A 13,682-nucleotide genomic window follows, 5' to 3' on the forward strand; every position below is an offset into this window, starting at 1 on the left:
GGAGAGGTCCTGAAGAGGTTGATGAGCAGAGCGCAGTTTGGACCGATATTGATTAGTTGATGAATGAGGTGTAGGTGGAGATGAAGGAGATTGAGGGATGTGTGGAGGGGAAGGGGGGTCAGGAGGTTGTGTAAGTGACTTCCAACACGAGGCCACGGGGTGCTCGCTTTAAGTCATCGACGTGGATCCATCTGGTGTCCTTAGTGGACAGGTTCTGGAGGTGAAATTTGTTGCCTTGTTGAGTGAGGACGTGGTGGGGCCCTGTAAATTTGTCATCCAACTTAGAGGAACGCGTATGGGAATGAGCAAAGACAAGATCGCCTACATTGATGGTGATAGGAGAGGCAGATTTATGTTGGCGCTGCAGCATGTCCTCCTGAGAGGAAGCCAAAGTGGATTGGACCTACTGGTGGATTGTCTGGAAGTTGGCCAATTTTAGTTTAACATAATCATCCATGTTGTAGATGGGTTCTGGCTTTGAGGATAAGAGAAATTATAGGAGGTCCTTGTCAAAACCAAAGAGGACGAAGAAGGGAGATTCGGCAGTGGACGCATTGATGGAGCTATTGATTGAGGATGCCACTTGGGGAATCCAGTCATCCCAGGACGAACTATGGGAGCCTAAATGTCTAAGGCACTCTAAGATTTTTCAGTTGTGGCGTTCTACAAGGCCATTGGAAGCCGGATGGTTAGGCACGACATTGCACTTATTGATATGAAAGCGGCGACAGATCTCATCTAGAAGGCTATTGTTGAACTCTGTACCGTTGTCAGTAAGAATGGTATAAGGAGTACTGAACGGGCAAATTACGTGATCTATAAAGGCACGTGCAAAGCTCTTCGCGGTCTTGTCGGAGAGGGGTACGAGGACACAGTAGCGGGAGAATTGGTCGACTGCTACGAACAAGTACTCAGTGCCGGATTCCGTGAGAGGTAGTTTTAAGAGATCGATTGAGACAGTTTCCCATGGTCGTGACGGGATTGGGTATTGTAAGAGCGGTGCAGGTAAGTCGGTTGATCCTTTGTGGCGGTGGCAGGAGAGGCAAGAGTCACAGTGGGCATTGATATCGTGGCGCATGGTTGGCCAATAGTATTTGGGACGTGCTTGGTGTAAGCATCAGTCTTTACCTGGATGGGAAGCTTGAGGGGTATTATGAACAATGTGAAGAACCGTTGATATCAGGGCAGTGGGGACAACAAGTTGGCGTACTTCACAATTGGGCATGTCTTTTCCTGTTAGTAGTGTTTTCCTGTACAAGAGATCATCATCTAGCATGAACTCATCTAGTGATACTGGCAGAGTAGGTAAGGTCAAGGCATCGCCAGATTCTAGGAAATAAATGACTTTGGACCATATGGGGTCTTGGCACTGAAAGTTTCGAACAACTTCTGATGTTAGTATAGTGGTTTCAGTTACTTTGGGCTGCAGTGATGTTATAGCTGCTGCTGTGTGACGTGATAGTGCCTCTGCGACTACATTCAACTTGTCTGGTACATATTGAAAAGTGGGATTGAAGTCCTGGATGATGACGGACCTTCTAGCTAGCCTACCTGTTAGGTTGCAGTTGTTGAACAAATCACATAGTGGAAGGTGGTCTGTTTGGATATGCACTGGATAACCATAGACTATATCTCTGAAATGTTTCAAAGACCAGACTACCGCTAGCGCTTCGAGATCTGTGACAATGTAGTTACGTTCAGCGGTTGTAAGGGTGCGACTAGCATTTGCCATTACGCGCTTCCTGGATGCTTCATCGAGTTGCATCAAAACGGCACCAAGTCCAGTGTCTGAGGCGTCTGTGCAGAGAAGGAAGGGTTTGGTATAATCAGGGAATGCTAGAACAGGGGCATTTACAAGAGCTGTCTTTAGCTCTTGGAAAGCCTGTGACTGGTCGTTAGTCCAAACAATGGGCACATTCTGCTTGAGTAAGTGGGTTAGAGGAGTGGCAATCTTTGCATAATCTTGTATGAATCTACGATAATACCCACTGAGGCCCAGGAAACTTCGTAAAGCTTCGGTAGTTGTAGGTTCTGGGAAGTTAATAATCACTTTAGTTTTATCTTCATTAGTATGAATGCCTTGTGCATCTACGACATGGCCTAGGAATTTGATTTTCTTTCGCAGGAAATCACATTTACTGAGATTGATTTTCAGGCCTGCGAGCTGGAGGCGTTCAAAGACTTGCTGGAGCTTGGTAAAATGGTCAGGGATGGATTTACTCACAATAATGACATCATCTAGGTAAGCAAAAAGAGTGTGTCCCATCATACCGCTGAAGACTGAATGGATAAGTCGCATGAACATGGAAGGAGCATTTCGCAGACCAAAAGGGAGTCTCTTAAACTGAAAATGTCCGGAAGGGGTGCTGAAGGCTGTAACTGGGCGAGAGGACTCTTCCATTTCGACCTGCCAGTAACCGCTGAGGAGGTCTAAAGATGAAAAGACTACGTTATTTTCACCAAGGGATTCTAGCAAATCAGTGAGGACAGGTAACGGGAAACGGTCTGGAACGGTGACAGAATTGACCTTACGATAGTCAACTACTCTGTCCTTCTTTGGTACTAAGAAAAGTGGGCTATTCCATGGACTGACGGAGGGTTCAATAATGTCCTGTTCTAACATGTTCTGTACCATTTGATCTGTTTGCTTTCTCTGGCTGTGAGGAAATCGATACGCTGGTATGTAAATCGGCTGAGTTCCTGGTAGTAGTTCAATCGTATGTTTGACAAGGTATGTTCTGCCCATCGGTTCACCGGGTAAGGCAACCACGTTTCTGTACGAGGTCAGAAGGTCGAGGAGTTGTGGCGTATTTTCTGGGAAATCCGTGCAAATGAGATGAGAGAGCATATCGGGTGAATATGTCGGCGCAGATCCCGTAGAGTTAATAGTACATACACCGATTGGCGTACTATGATCAGTCTGAATAGTAGGAATTGAGGAATCCTGGCACACCTTTACGGCTGCTGGGTATACTAGGAAGTCTCCAATCTTTACACCACTTTTAAGTTTTAGTGGAGCAATTGTGACATTGAGCAAGTACAGCTAGCATAAACTATCCTCTAAGTCTGTACACCACACTGACTCATAAGTCAAGCCATTCACACAACACGTCTCAGGTAGGGTTAGTACATCCACTCCTTCTTTCGCACCGGTAACACAAACAGAGACTTTGATGAACTCATGCGGTAACAAAATTGTGCACGTATTCGTTACTGCACGTTTCGTCTCTGCGTGTTGGAGAAGATCATTCACACTGTGTGAGGTAGGTAACTGAGACATGTCTGAGTCAGCGATAGTGTTGTCGGGAGAGGAGGTAAGAGCCATTTCCGAAGGCTGAGAGGATGTATCAGTAGACATTGAGGAATTTATGTCCTTGCTCGCAGTCAGTAAAGGAATGATCTCTGTATTCTCAGATGATGATGGTGGTGGTTTGGGCTGGTCTGGACTTTTTGGTAGTGATAGGGACAGAGGTAACTGAAGGACTGATTTGATCCTAAGAACAGGACGGGGACATTCCATACTGTATACTGGGAAGCCAGAAATGTCTGTACTACCACAGGCAGGTAATAATGCAATGGAGTGTTGTGCCATGGTGGAGGAACCAATAAGGGCATCTGCAGGATACTGCAAGTCAATAGTGACATGAAAGTCAATTGGAATAGGGGGCAAATCTCCGTGTAGTTTGACTTCTAGGGTGACTCTTCCCTTAACCTTAAACTCTGAGCCTTCGACACCACATAGGCGAATGTCTGGTGGTTCTAGGAAACTGACGTGGTTGTGATGTCGTTGAATAATATGTAAGGAATTGTCGGAGATCCGATTTACTATAGATCCTGTGTCCAAGAAGAATGACGTTGGTATGTCATGACTGCATCCGAGAATGACAAAACCTGAGGATGTTATGGGACCAACATGGCGGATGGGGAGTTGGGTTTCTGGTTCTACGTGATATTGGGCCGATACAAGCGCGGCGCTTCCCCCGACTGGTGGCGGTTGAGGTAACGACATTCCTCAGTGGTGTGAGTCGTGCTGGATTTGTGGTATTTGCAATTTGGATGACGGGAGCGGGAAGGTGTACACTGTCTGGTTTGGGAGTGAGAACGTCTGTATTTACGGTCGCAACTGGATTCTTGATGTCCAGGATGACCACAGTGCCAGCAAAGAATTGAAGATTGTCTGTTCTGTCAGACGCTAGATTGATCACGACCTGCGATAGGAGAACGATGCGTGGCAGGTATGCTGCGTGTGGTGGGATGGGAGCGAGATTGGTCTGGGGTAGTGGAGGTGTGACAGACTGAGGAGGCCAAGGGTTGGGTGGTGCCCTGACGCGTGTTGTTCGAACCTGTTCTTTCAAGAATGGCTTTAGTGACCTGAATAATTTTATCTCCTGGATTGAAATCTATTTCCAAGGCTAGCTCTCGCTGTATAGGAGTAAGCCAGTGAAGGAATCTCAGGTAACCAATTAAGTCAGCAAAGTTGGTGAGTGAAACCACTGGAACGCCATTTTTGTGTTCTAACCATTTCGTGCCTACCAGTAATTGGAGCATCTCGCTACTAGTTGCTTTCATGGCAGCGGCAGCTTCGCGGAGCTTGGCATGTTGTGCTGGGACCCTCAAGTCCTCATCCATTTGGTTTAGGAGATTAATGAATCCCTTGAGAGATGTGGTATTTGAATGCTGGCAACAAAGGCTGATGAGTTCCGTATGAAAATCAGCAAAGGTATTAATGCTATCGAAATGGCCTGCACGGATCGTGAATCCGATGTCCAATTTGCCGTGGTGCGAGCAACCCATGAGGTAGGCTACTTTGAGTGATTCATCGGTAATCTGCCGATTGCGGATGTCGGTTTCAACTTCTCTGAGGAAATCATAGACAGACCAAGTTGGGTCCTGGCCGGTAAAGTTGGGAAGAATGGCATCATCGAGATAGATAGACTGTGGAGGGGTGGCCATGGCTGGAAGTGCGGAAGTGGTGGAAGGAGAGGAGTGGGAGAGAGAGAAGGTAGTGGTAGTTAAGGGCGAGCAAGACGGGGTATGAAGTGAGGCAGGAGAGTGAACAATAGGGGAAGGAGTAGAGGAAGAAGAAGGGAGTGTTGAGGTAGGGGTAGAGGAAGAGGTATCTGGATTTACGAGTGTAGGATAGATAGTAAGTGGTTCTGCGGGAAGTGAAACGGGAGTCTGAGGTACAGGTCGGTGGTACTCTTTCCCACATCTTAAGCGAGTGATCGTGTTAGAGTCGGCAGACGGTGTATGATCAGGTGATGTTTCCGGGTTGACAGGGCTGGTGTTAAGCGGTTAATGGAAGATGAGATGAAGGATGAAGATGGATATGTAGGGGGAAATGTATAATATAAAAATGAGTGAATGTAATACATGAGTAGGTGTGAGAACGAATGCAGGTGAGGGGATGGAGGGTTTAAATAAAAGGCGAAGGATGAGATGGATAATAAATAACGTAGGTGAAGATGAAAACGGGGTAATGGAAGTGAGATGGAATATTTACAAAATATCCAATCTGTAGAGAAAATCGAGGATAATCTCTATAGAAAGGTAGAGTATACTATAGTTACACAGTAGAGACGGGATTGACGAGATGTATGATGTGCAGGTGTGGCTGGGCGTAGCGGGGCTGGGGCGGGGTGGGGCAGGGCGGCACTGGAGGGACAGCTGGTCGGAGATGAGAGTGGCTGGGGACGAGACTGGAGCAATATGTTGGATGAGTCTTAGAAGAGGCGGAACTTCTCGCTGGGCTTAAGTCGAGATGGGAAGAGACGCTCCGATGAGTCACCGGCAGGGAGTTGCGGTCCTAGGAGGCTCACTGAACGCAGACTACATGTGAGGGCAGGGTGTGGCGGCGTTGGGGCCGGTGGTGGGGGTGAGGGCAGTTGTTGGTACAATGCAGGTGTAGAGCTGTTGAGTTGCAAATTCAGAGAATGGCTGTGGGCAGACAGTGATAAGTGGCACCGTGGGGGCAGGATTTACGATGAGTTCGGAACAGGTGCTGGGAACAGGTGAAACTGGTGCGTAGGTCGGCGATGGTGACACTTGCGGTCAGGAACAAGGTGTGTGGGTGGGGTTGTTTGAGAGGTGAGCACTGGTGAGAGAAATTGTACACCCGGAGGCACAGCCGGTTATTACACCACGAGAGGCACTGAGGAGGGGTGAGGCTGTGAGATGTGAGACATCGTGTATCTGTTGGTGGCACTAAATAATGTAGGAGGCGGTCAGAATCTGATGGTCCGAAACACCTCTGCTACCAAATGTATCTTGCAATACTTTGGTGATAGAAACTCCGTGTACAAACAGCTAGTTAAGGAGTTTATTATGAGCTCTGACAAAAATAGTCTGCCCCTCTTGAGTGTCTGCTTAGAACTGACGCAGTAACGCCTTCGCCCAGGCTTGGACTCTGGGAAAGCCTGCTAGGTCAGCAAGTTTAATGGGGGCATGTATGCAGTGGGGGGGGGGGGCATATATACATCGGGGGTAGACATATTGTAGGGGGGGTACATTAGCTTTCATGTTAAAGGTCATGTAATGAATCCCCAGTGATAGTAGTGTAAGCTGCTAAGAAAACAAGGAAGCACATGTGTAACATTGCATAACTTTGGCAAACATCTAAATTGACAAAAACTAGTTGGGGTGGAAATGGCAATAAATACATTTTTTTCCTGAATTATTCTATATAGACACTCGCCTTGTTATCATATTTTGCCAATTTTTTCTGTTTTACTGAGATGTTCTGGCGGGCCCAATCCAGCTGCATTCAAGGCGTTACTTATCTCCTCCCAGGTCCTCATTTTTACCGGAATTATCCTTCCATCTGTCTTCTTATAAAATATAATGTTTTTCTTTATTCTGTCCTCGATGAGATCAAGTATGTCATTTCTCTCTTCAGTGGAGATAATCCCGAGAAACAGTTTGACAAGTGACATAAACAAACCCAAATCGTTCGATTATTACCTGTGGGCCAGTGGCTCTCATTAACATAATATCTTATTTCTGGCATCTTATACATCTTCTAACCTGTTATATCTTCATTTTCAAATGTAAAAAAATTTATGAACGATGGCTTTCTTATGCTATAATGGTGCCAGAGGTATTTTGTTTGTTGGATTTTATATTTGTTTCAGACAATTCGAACACAGTCATGTACGCAGGCATACCAACATTACCGAAAAGTAGCTGCTGGCATACCAATCGGCTCTCGAAAGCACACGTCCAATCAGCTGTTTTAATAATAACAAAAACTGAGTCTGACTTTCCTTAGTGCAAGGGAGAGTGTTCTTTCCAGAGGCATGCTCAATATTTTTTAATAATACAGGCGTTGGTCGTCTTCCTGATTCCTTCATCCTCGGGAAACTGTCATTATCCTCTTGCACTTCAGCTCCGTGGTCCTCCTCAACAGCCTCGGCTTTGGGAGGGCACGATTCCTCGGAGACGTCCCAGCTGTAGTCTCCTGACCCATGGTACTGCCACAGACGCATCACGTGTACCACCTTTGGGGGAGACTTCCTGCCTCCCTAATTCCGATATGTTACAGTACGTCTGATAGGCGGTCCAACACAGTGGAAGGCCCACCCCATGGGCTCTGCAGCTTTGGTGACAGTCCCTTCTTTCACTGAGGATTGTATAACCAAACTTGGTTACCATCCTTGAAGCTCACCTCACTTGCCTTGGCAACATACTTGCATTTCATCACTTCTAAAAACTTAAGGGCTCCTCACACTTGATGATGTACCCAGGGCCGGTCTTTCCTATACGCTCACTACGCTCAGTGTGTAGGGCCTCCGATCACTGGTGGGGCCTCCCGTCCTCAGGATGTGTATTATAAAAATAAATAATTATAAAAAAAAAATAAAAGTACGTCGAGAATGGTGCTTATATTGATTAATTGGTTCCACATGCATGAACGTTGTATAAACAATAATAACTGAATAATTGCAGGCAAAAATTACATTAGTCTTTTAGAGTAACAAAAAATATTGATAATTGGAAATTTGTTTAGTGGGATTTAACATTAAATTCTGGTGACAATACTGAGTGCTGCACTGCAGATCAGCAGAGCGCCTGTCATGCTGACTGTTGCTGTCAGTCAGGAACTGACATCGAAGCGTAAATATCTCTCAGGTTTGATAAACGAACAAAGAAAAGGCTACATGAGGAAGCTCATGCTAACCGTAAAGGTTAGTATTATATTATTTAATATTGCCACTCATCATGCGATTGTTGGCTACTGTTTTTCTAATATCGAAAGTGGCTAAACTGACCAAACTTTACTGTTAACGTTCCTGACCGATGTTTTATGGCCGTACTATAAAAACTAAGAGCCAGTATTGACGAAAGTATCTGACGTTCCCGTTTTCATTCATTCATTGCCAGACACCATGTATCCCAGACGGGGTGGCCAATGGCTTAGAGTTAATTGTTTTACAGGGAGGGGCACTAATCCTCCAACAACCCTACTTGACACGTAGGGATGCCAACAGCATCTGGTGTTCCCCGGCGGACACCCATCCAAGTACTAACCAGACCCAACGTTGCTTAACTTCGCTGATCGGACGGGAAGCGGTGTACTCAACGTGGTATGGCCGTTTTTTCGTACCATAAATAAATTTGCTGTTCACGCTAGGCGTTCGTCACCTGGTTATGGCGTAAAATACTACTGGAATGTGATAGGAGGATAAACGCCACAAGAGACCTCCCCCCCTCCTTTAGTATAACAAATTTAAATATTCACAAATATGGTAAAGGTTTTTCCATTTATAAACACTGAATAATTCAGGAAGAAAATTTTCCTTAGCAGGTTAAAATATATTAGAAATACAAGGCTGTTCATAAAATTTTACAAGACTAAACGTTTCCATAACGAATACGAGTAACAAAAACTTCCAAGGTGGCGTCGTGGCGCGTAATATTGGAGTTAGGACATTAAATTATGCATACTAAATTGTAATTATAGTTTCACACAAAGTATCATTATTTTTTTCTATTCAGAGAATACAAGATTATGCAGTGCTAGTTTTTTTTACTTTACATTGCTCAGGATAGGGGTATAACTTTGGTGAATATAAGGGTAGGGGGAGAAATGTAAATAAGAGTTGGGGGGGGGGGCTACAAAGGGGATCCAGCATAGGGCCTCAGAAAAGCTAGGACCGGCACTGGATGTACCTCAACCAGCCTTTCCTGAAGATGCTTCGTATAGCTGAAGGTGTCTGTAGGCAGCTGTTCACCAGGTGGTCTTCCATTAATAAGGCAACGGGTAAACGTAACTTGTGGTCCAACATCAATTTTGCAGGGATGTAGCTGGTAGACTCATGGGATGCAGACCGTTATGCCATCAGCAATGCAGGTAATTTCTGGTCCCATTCCACTTGTCTCTCTACACAGTACTTGGCCAGTTCTCGTCCTGGGATCCAGTGGAAAATCTCCACCATCCCATCTGACTGTGGCCTCAGTGGGGTCGTCCAGGTCTTTTTGATCCCCAGTAACTTGCATCACTCACGGAACACAGCAGACTTAAAGTTTCTACCCTGGTCTGAATGTAGTTGTTGTGGCATCCTAAAACGACAGAAATACTTATCAACCAACACCTGAACAACAGTTGCTGCCCCTTGATCAGGGATAGCACAGGCTTCTGGCCACTTTGTGAAGTAGTCCACAGCGATAGATATATACCGTTTTCCTCTTTCAGTTGGTGGCAGAGGTCCAGCAATGTCCACTGCGACTTTCTCCATCAGTGCACCCACTTGGTACAGCTGAAGATGGACACAATCACATTTCTTGGGTCCCTTCTTGACACAGCATATATCACAGGCCCGACATCACTCTTCAACATCCTGACGTATGCCCATCCAGTAGAACCTCTGCCACAGCCGGCTTAGGGTTTTCTTCACTCCCAGATGCCCACTAGTGATCTGGTTATAGGACTCATCCAAGATCTTAGACCTCATTTTCTTACCACAAGTTGTCAATACTTGCTGAGGCCATTGGGTGTCCCACATTGATGCTCCAGTAGTCCGTTGTTCAAACGAAGAAGGTCCCACTGACTCAAGTACTCTTGGTCACAAGGCTTAACCTGGAAACTTCTTCCCAAGATGGTCGCACTGTACTCTGCTGCAGCCACACTAGCACTGGTTGTAAATCTGCATCCTCCATTTGCGTCCTCTTCAGGTCTTCTGCACCTGACTCTGGCCCTGTCAATGCCCTCTCATACTTCTGCTGCTCTAACTTGGCATCTACTTCCTCCTTATGCTGTTGCTGTTCTTCTTTGATTTCGCCCATGCAAGCATCTAGATGTCCTTGCATCCTCAGTTGAAATTCCCTCTGTTGCTCCTGTAATGGCTCTTGAAGTTCTTCAGATTGTTCTTTTTGTTCTTCACGTTGTGCCTCTAGTAGTTCACTCTGTCTTCAGTTGTACACTTTATGCCTCCAATAGTTTTTTAATTCTTTCTGTCCATTCAATGCCTGTAGTTGGACACTTTGTGCTTGTAGTTGTACTCTTCGTGCTTGTAGTAGTACACTTTGTGCTTGTACTAGCTTCATGATTGCTGCCAGGGACACTTCGTCTTCCTGCCCAGCACGAGATCCTGTCTGCACACCCCCTTGTTCCATGTCGAAGATTAGACTCACTGCAGCACCTAAAAATCCCACTCCTGACACCAGTGTTACATCCCTGTCCCACACTGCCACAGGCTCCAACTGCAGCCCAGTATAGGAAGGACGTTGCCCCGTGAGTTGTTCTTCCTATGGTCAGCATTTAGGTGTACAGTACACAAGATCAGCTCAGGCGTCGTAAAAAAAAAAAAAAAAAAAAAAAAATGGCTTCTTAACCCCTTAAGCAGCGGGCATGTCAGAGGCGGTCCGTGCACCTCACGCAGGGATATTCGCACTCTGACTGACTTTTTAAAAATATTGGCCAAAAATCAGTTATTAGTCCTAGAACATTATAATTAAATATGCATATGGCACATATTTTCAGCTTTCTCCTGGGATGTTTGTTGAGCCTTCGTCGGCTACCATAGGACTTATGGAGACTTCTGAAGTTGGGTAACAAAGTCTCCACTTTACACTTCCGGACACCCTGTAATATGATTACCACAGCCTGATATCACTAGAAACACTATTCTATGATTTTCAAGTAGTTTGGAATCCATACTCCAGAAAAACACAATGTGAAAGCAATGTAAATTACGAGTACATACGAGCTTCCCACCCGTGCTCGTTCCCCGCTGTTATTCTGTCATTTATTATTCATAAACACACTCACACTTTATATTCCTATAACTTTATTACACTTATATATATCTACGGTATTTATCCATAAGTTTCCTTCAGTAATAGTAGTTTATTTTCACTCCAGGCATTCACTTTCTCGTTCAGTAAACTAGCATAGAGAGCAAAGCATTCACTTTCACTGTCATTACTCCAAGTACAGTAGTTGTACTCATATTTTTATATTAGTAATTATTTACATTTCTATATACATTTTCTATTTTATTTATATCATTTACATTTCTTTTTTATTTATACTATGTTATACACTGTCACTTGCAGTAACTAAAGGCTCCTTTCCCTTGGAGCCACACTGAAGCACTCGTACTGGGAGTTTATCACCATTTCCTCCACTGGCTCATCACACGATTCACCAGAAAGATTGTAGTCACTGTCCATCATTATCATGGATAAATTAGCCAGTTCACATTCCACAACAGAGTCACTTAGTCCTTCACCCCTTCCCACACGAGGTTTAGTAGGGGTAGAGGTCACAGGGCCCTCTAGAAGCGGCGGAAATGGAGGGGCGCGGGTGCGACATGGTTTCATCTCAATAGACAACACTGAACTGAATGACAAGGTGGATATGGGGCTGCTAAGGGTTGACAACGTCAGCATGGTGACAGCTGCTAATTTATATGCTATGAAATGATTGGCAGGAAATCTTGATAATACATAATAAATTAGGTAGTTCCAGGTGAATGTAAATATCACTTAGGCTTCTCCCTTCCTTTCTTATATATATTTGTATTATGAGAACAGGTCATACTGCATATTTCAAGGGGAAATAAACAGGGAAAATTAGTGAACGAGTGCACTTGGGGTGTTGCCAGGTGATAATTAGCCAATTCCAGGTGTATGGCACTATCAATTACTTTTTTTCTTTTTTATATATGTTATTTTGTATAAGAGTAGGGCATAAGGCTCATTTCAATGGATGAAATGAGTGGAAAAATCCGGGCAAGATTTGCGTAGCGTGGCACAGCTGGGGCAGGCGAGAGGAGAGGGTAATGGAGGGGAGGTAGGGAGGGGAGTCAAGAACGGGGAGAAATGGCTAAATTGTCAACAATGGATGGGAGTACAGATGACATTAGCAGCACTGACTATTGTTGGACACTGGCAGTAAAGACAGATGATACAAGCAACCACTTGAAAGCCCGGGCAAATTCAAAATAACAGAATTGCAAAAGTGACGCCCCCCGGTATGATCCATTGCACCCGAGCATCACGAAAGTGACGCCCCGCGGTGAAGGGGTTAAATTCACTGTCTTTATTTTCCAAATAATTACATTCATTGTTTTCCAACTTCACTTCACTGTTCTCACAAGCTCTATACAAACTTTACTGACTGCAATTACACTGAATGCTTGACAACACTTGACTGTTTTCACGAGTACCGATGATATATGAACTTCAGTAACACTTCACTGTTTTCACAAGTACCGAAAATATACAAACATCACTGCACTGACATTGCACTACACTCAAACTGAACTGAAATCTGACTGAACCTGTTCTAGTCTCTTATCCATCCTTATATAAGCTTGCATTGTTTAAGAATGATCTACTTCACAGTTCTGGTGTACTCCTGAGAGAGAGCACAGTTACCAACTTGGAGACAACAAAAACATGCCAGTTATTCTTACATTACATTACACTCTAAATCATTTACCATAGAAACTTAAATTACATAATTTACAACGGCCATACCACGTTGAGTACACCGCTTCCCGTCCAATCAGCAAAGTTAAGCAACGTTGGGTCTGGTTAGTACTTGGATGGGTGACCGCCTGGGAACACCAGATGCTGTTGGCATAACGTTCTCCCTACGTGTCAAGTGGGGTTGGTGGAGGATTAGTGCCCCTCCCTGTAAAACAATTAACTCTAAGCCCTTGGCCACCCTGTTTGGGATACATGGCGTCTGGCAATGAATGAATGAATGAACTGCAATCACATAACTAAAACATTATAAAGAAAAGGAGCACAAAAATTAATGCATAACTTACAAAACAACTATGCTCACAAACAGCAGACAAGCTGGCAACTCTGACTCGTACCGGTTCCAGAACTACCGTACGCGAAACACCGACAAGCTTCTCAAGCACCCAGACCGGCAAGTCCTGTGTCTTAAGATTTTTTTAATGCAAATACCATGGAAGAAAAGTGTCTCAGAAATGGCTAAAATACCAAAAAATCTTATAATCTCGTAATTCCGTGGCTGGCAGAAATTATAACAATACCGAAATATTAATGAGGAGGTACCTGTGGAGGGGCACAGGATTTCCATGAGGGCCTCATCCCCCCACCCCCCGTTTCCTGCATCACTGCACATATTTGGGAACTTTTTTTTTTTTATTTAGGTTGTTTATCATTCAGTACAAGCCTCAACACTCTGGGGAACACTGTCCCTG

At 44.7% G+C, this 13,682-nt stretch overlaps 2 non-coding genes across 2 annotated transcripts; one reads left to right on the forward strand and one right to left on the reverse strand.

The window, feature by feature from the left end:
* Window positions 1-8,477: 8,477 nt before the first annotated feature.
* On the reverse strand, window positions 8,478-8,596 carry LOC145394220 (5S ribosomal RNA). The gene has a single exon (XR_013896327.1). It is a non-coding gene; the product is annotated as a 5S ribosomal RNA (ribosomal RNA).
* Window positions 8,597-12,967: 4,371 nt separating this feature from the next.
* On the forward strand, window positions 12,968-13,086 carry LOC145394218 (5S ribosomal RNA). The gene has a single exon (XR_013896325.1). It is a non-coding gene; the product is annotated as a 5S ribosomal RNA (ribosomal RNA).
* The last annotated feature ends 596 nt before the right edge of the window (window positions 13,087-13,682 follow it).

Source organism: Coenobita brevimanus, chromosome 26 (assembly GCF_032717465.1).
Source record: "Coenobita brevimanus isolate Jiangsu-jjx chromosome 26, ASM3271746v2, whole genome shotgun sequence".
Taxonomy (NCBI): domain Eukaryota; kingdom Metazoa; phylum Arthropoda; class Malacostraca; order Decapoda; family Coenobitidae; genus Coenobita; species Coenobita brevimanus.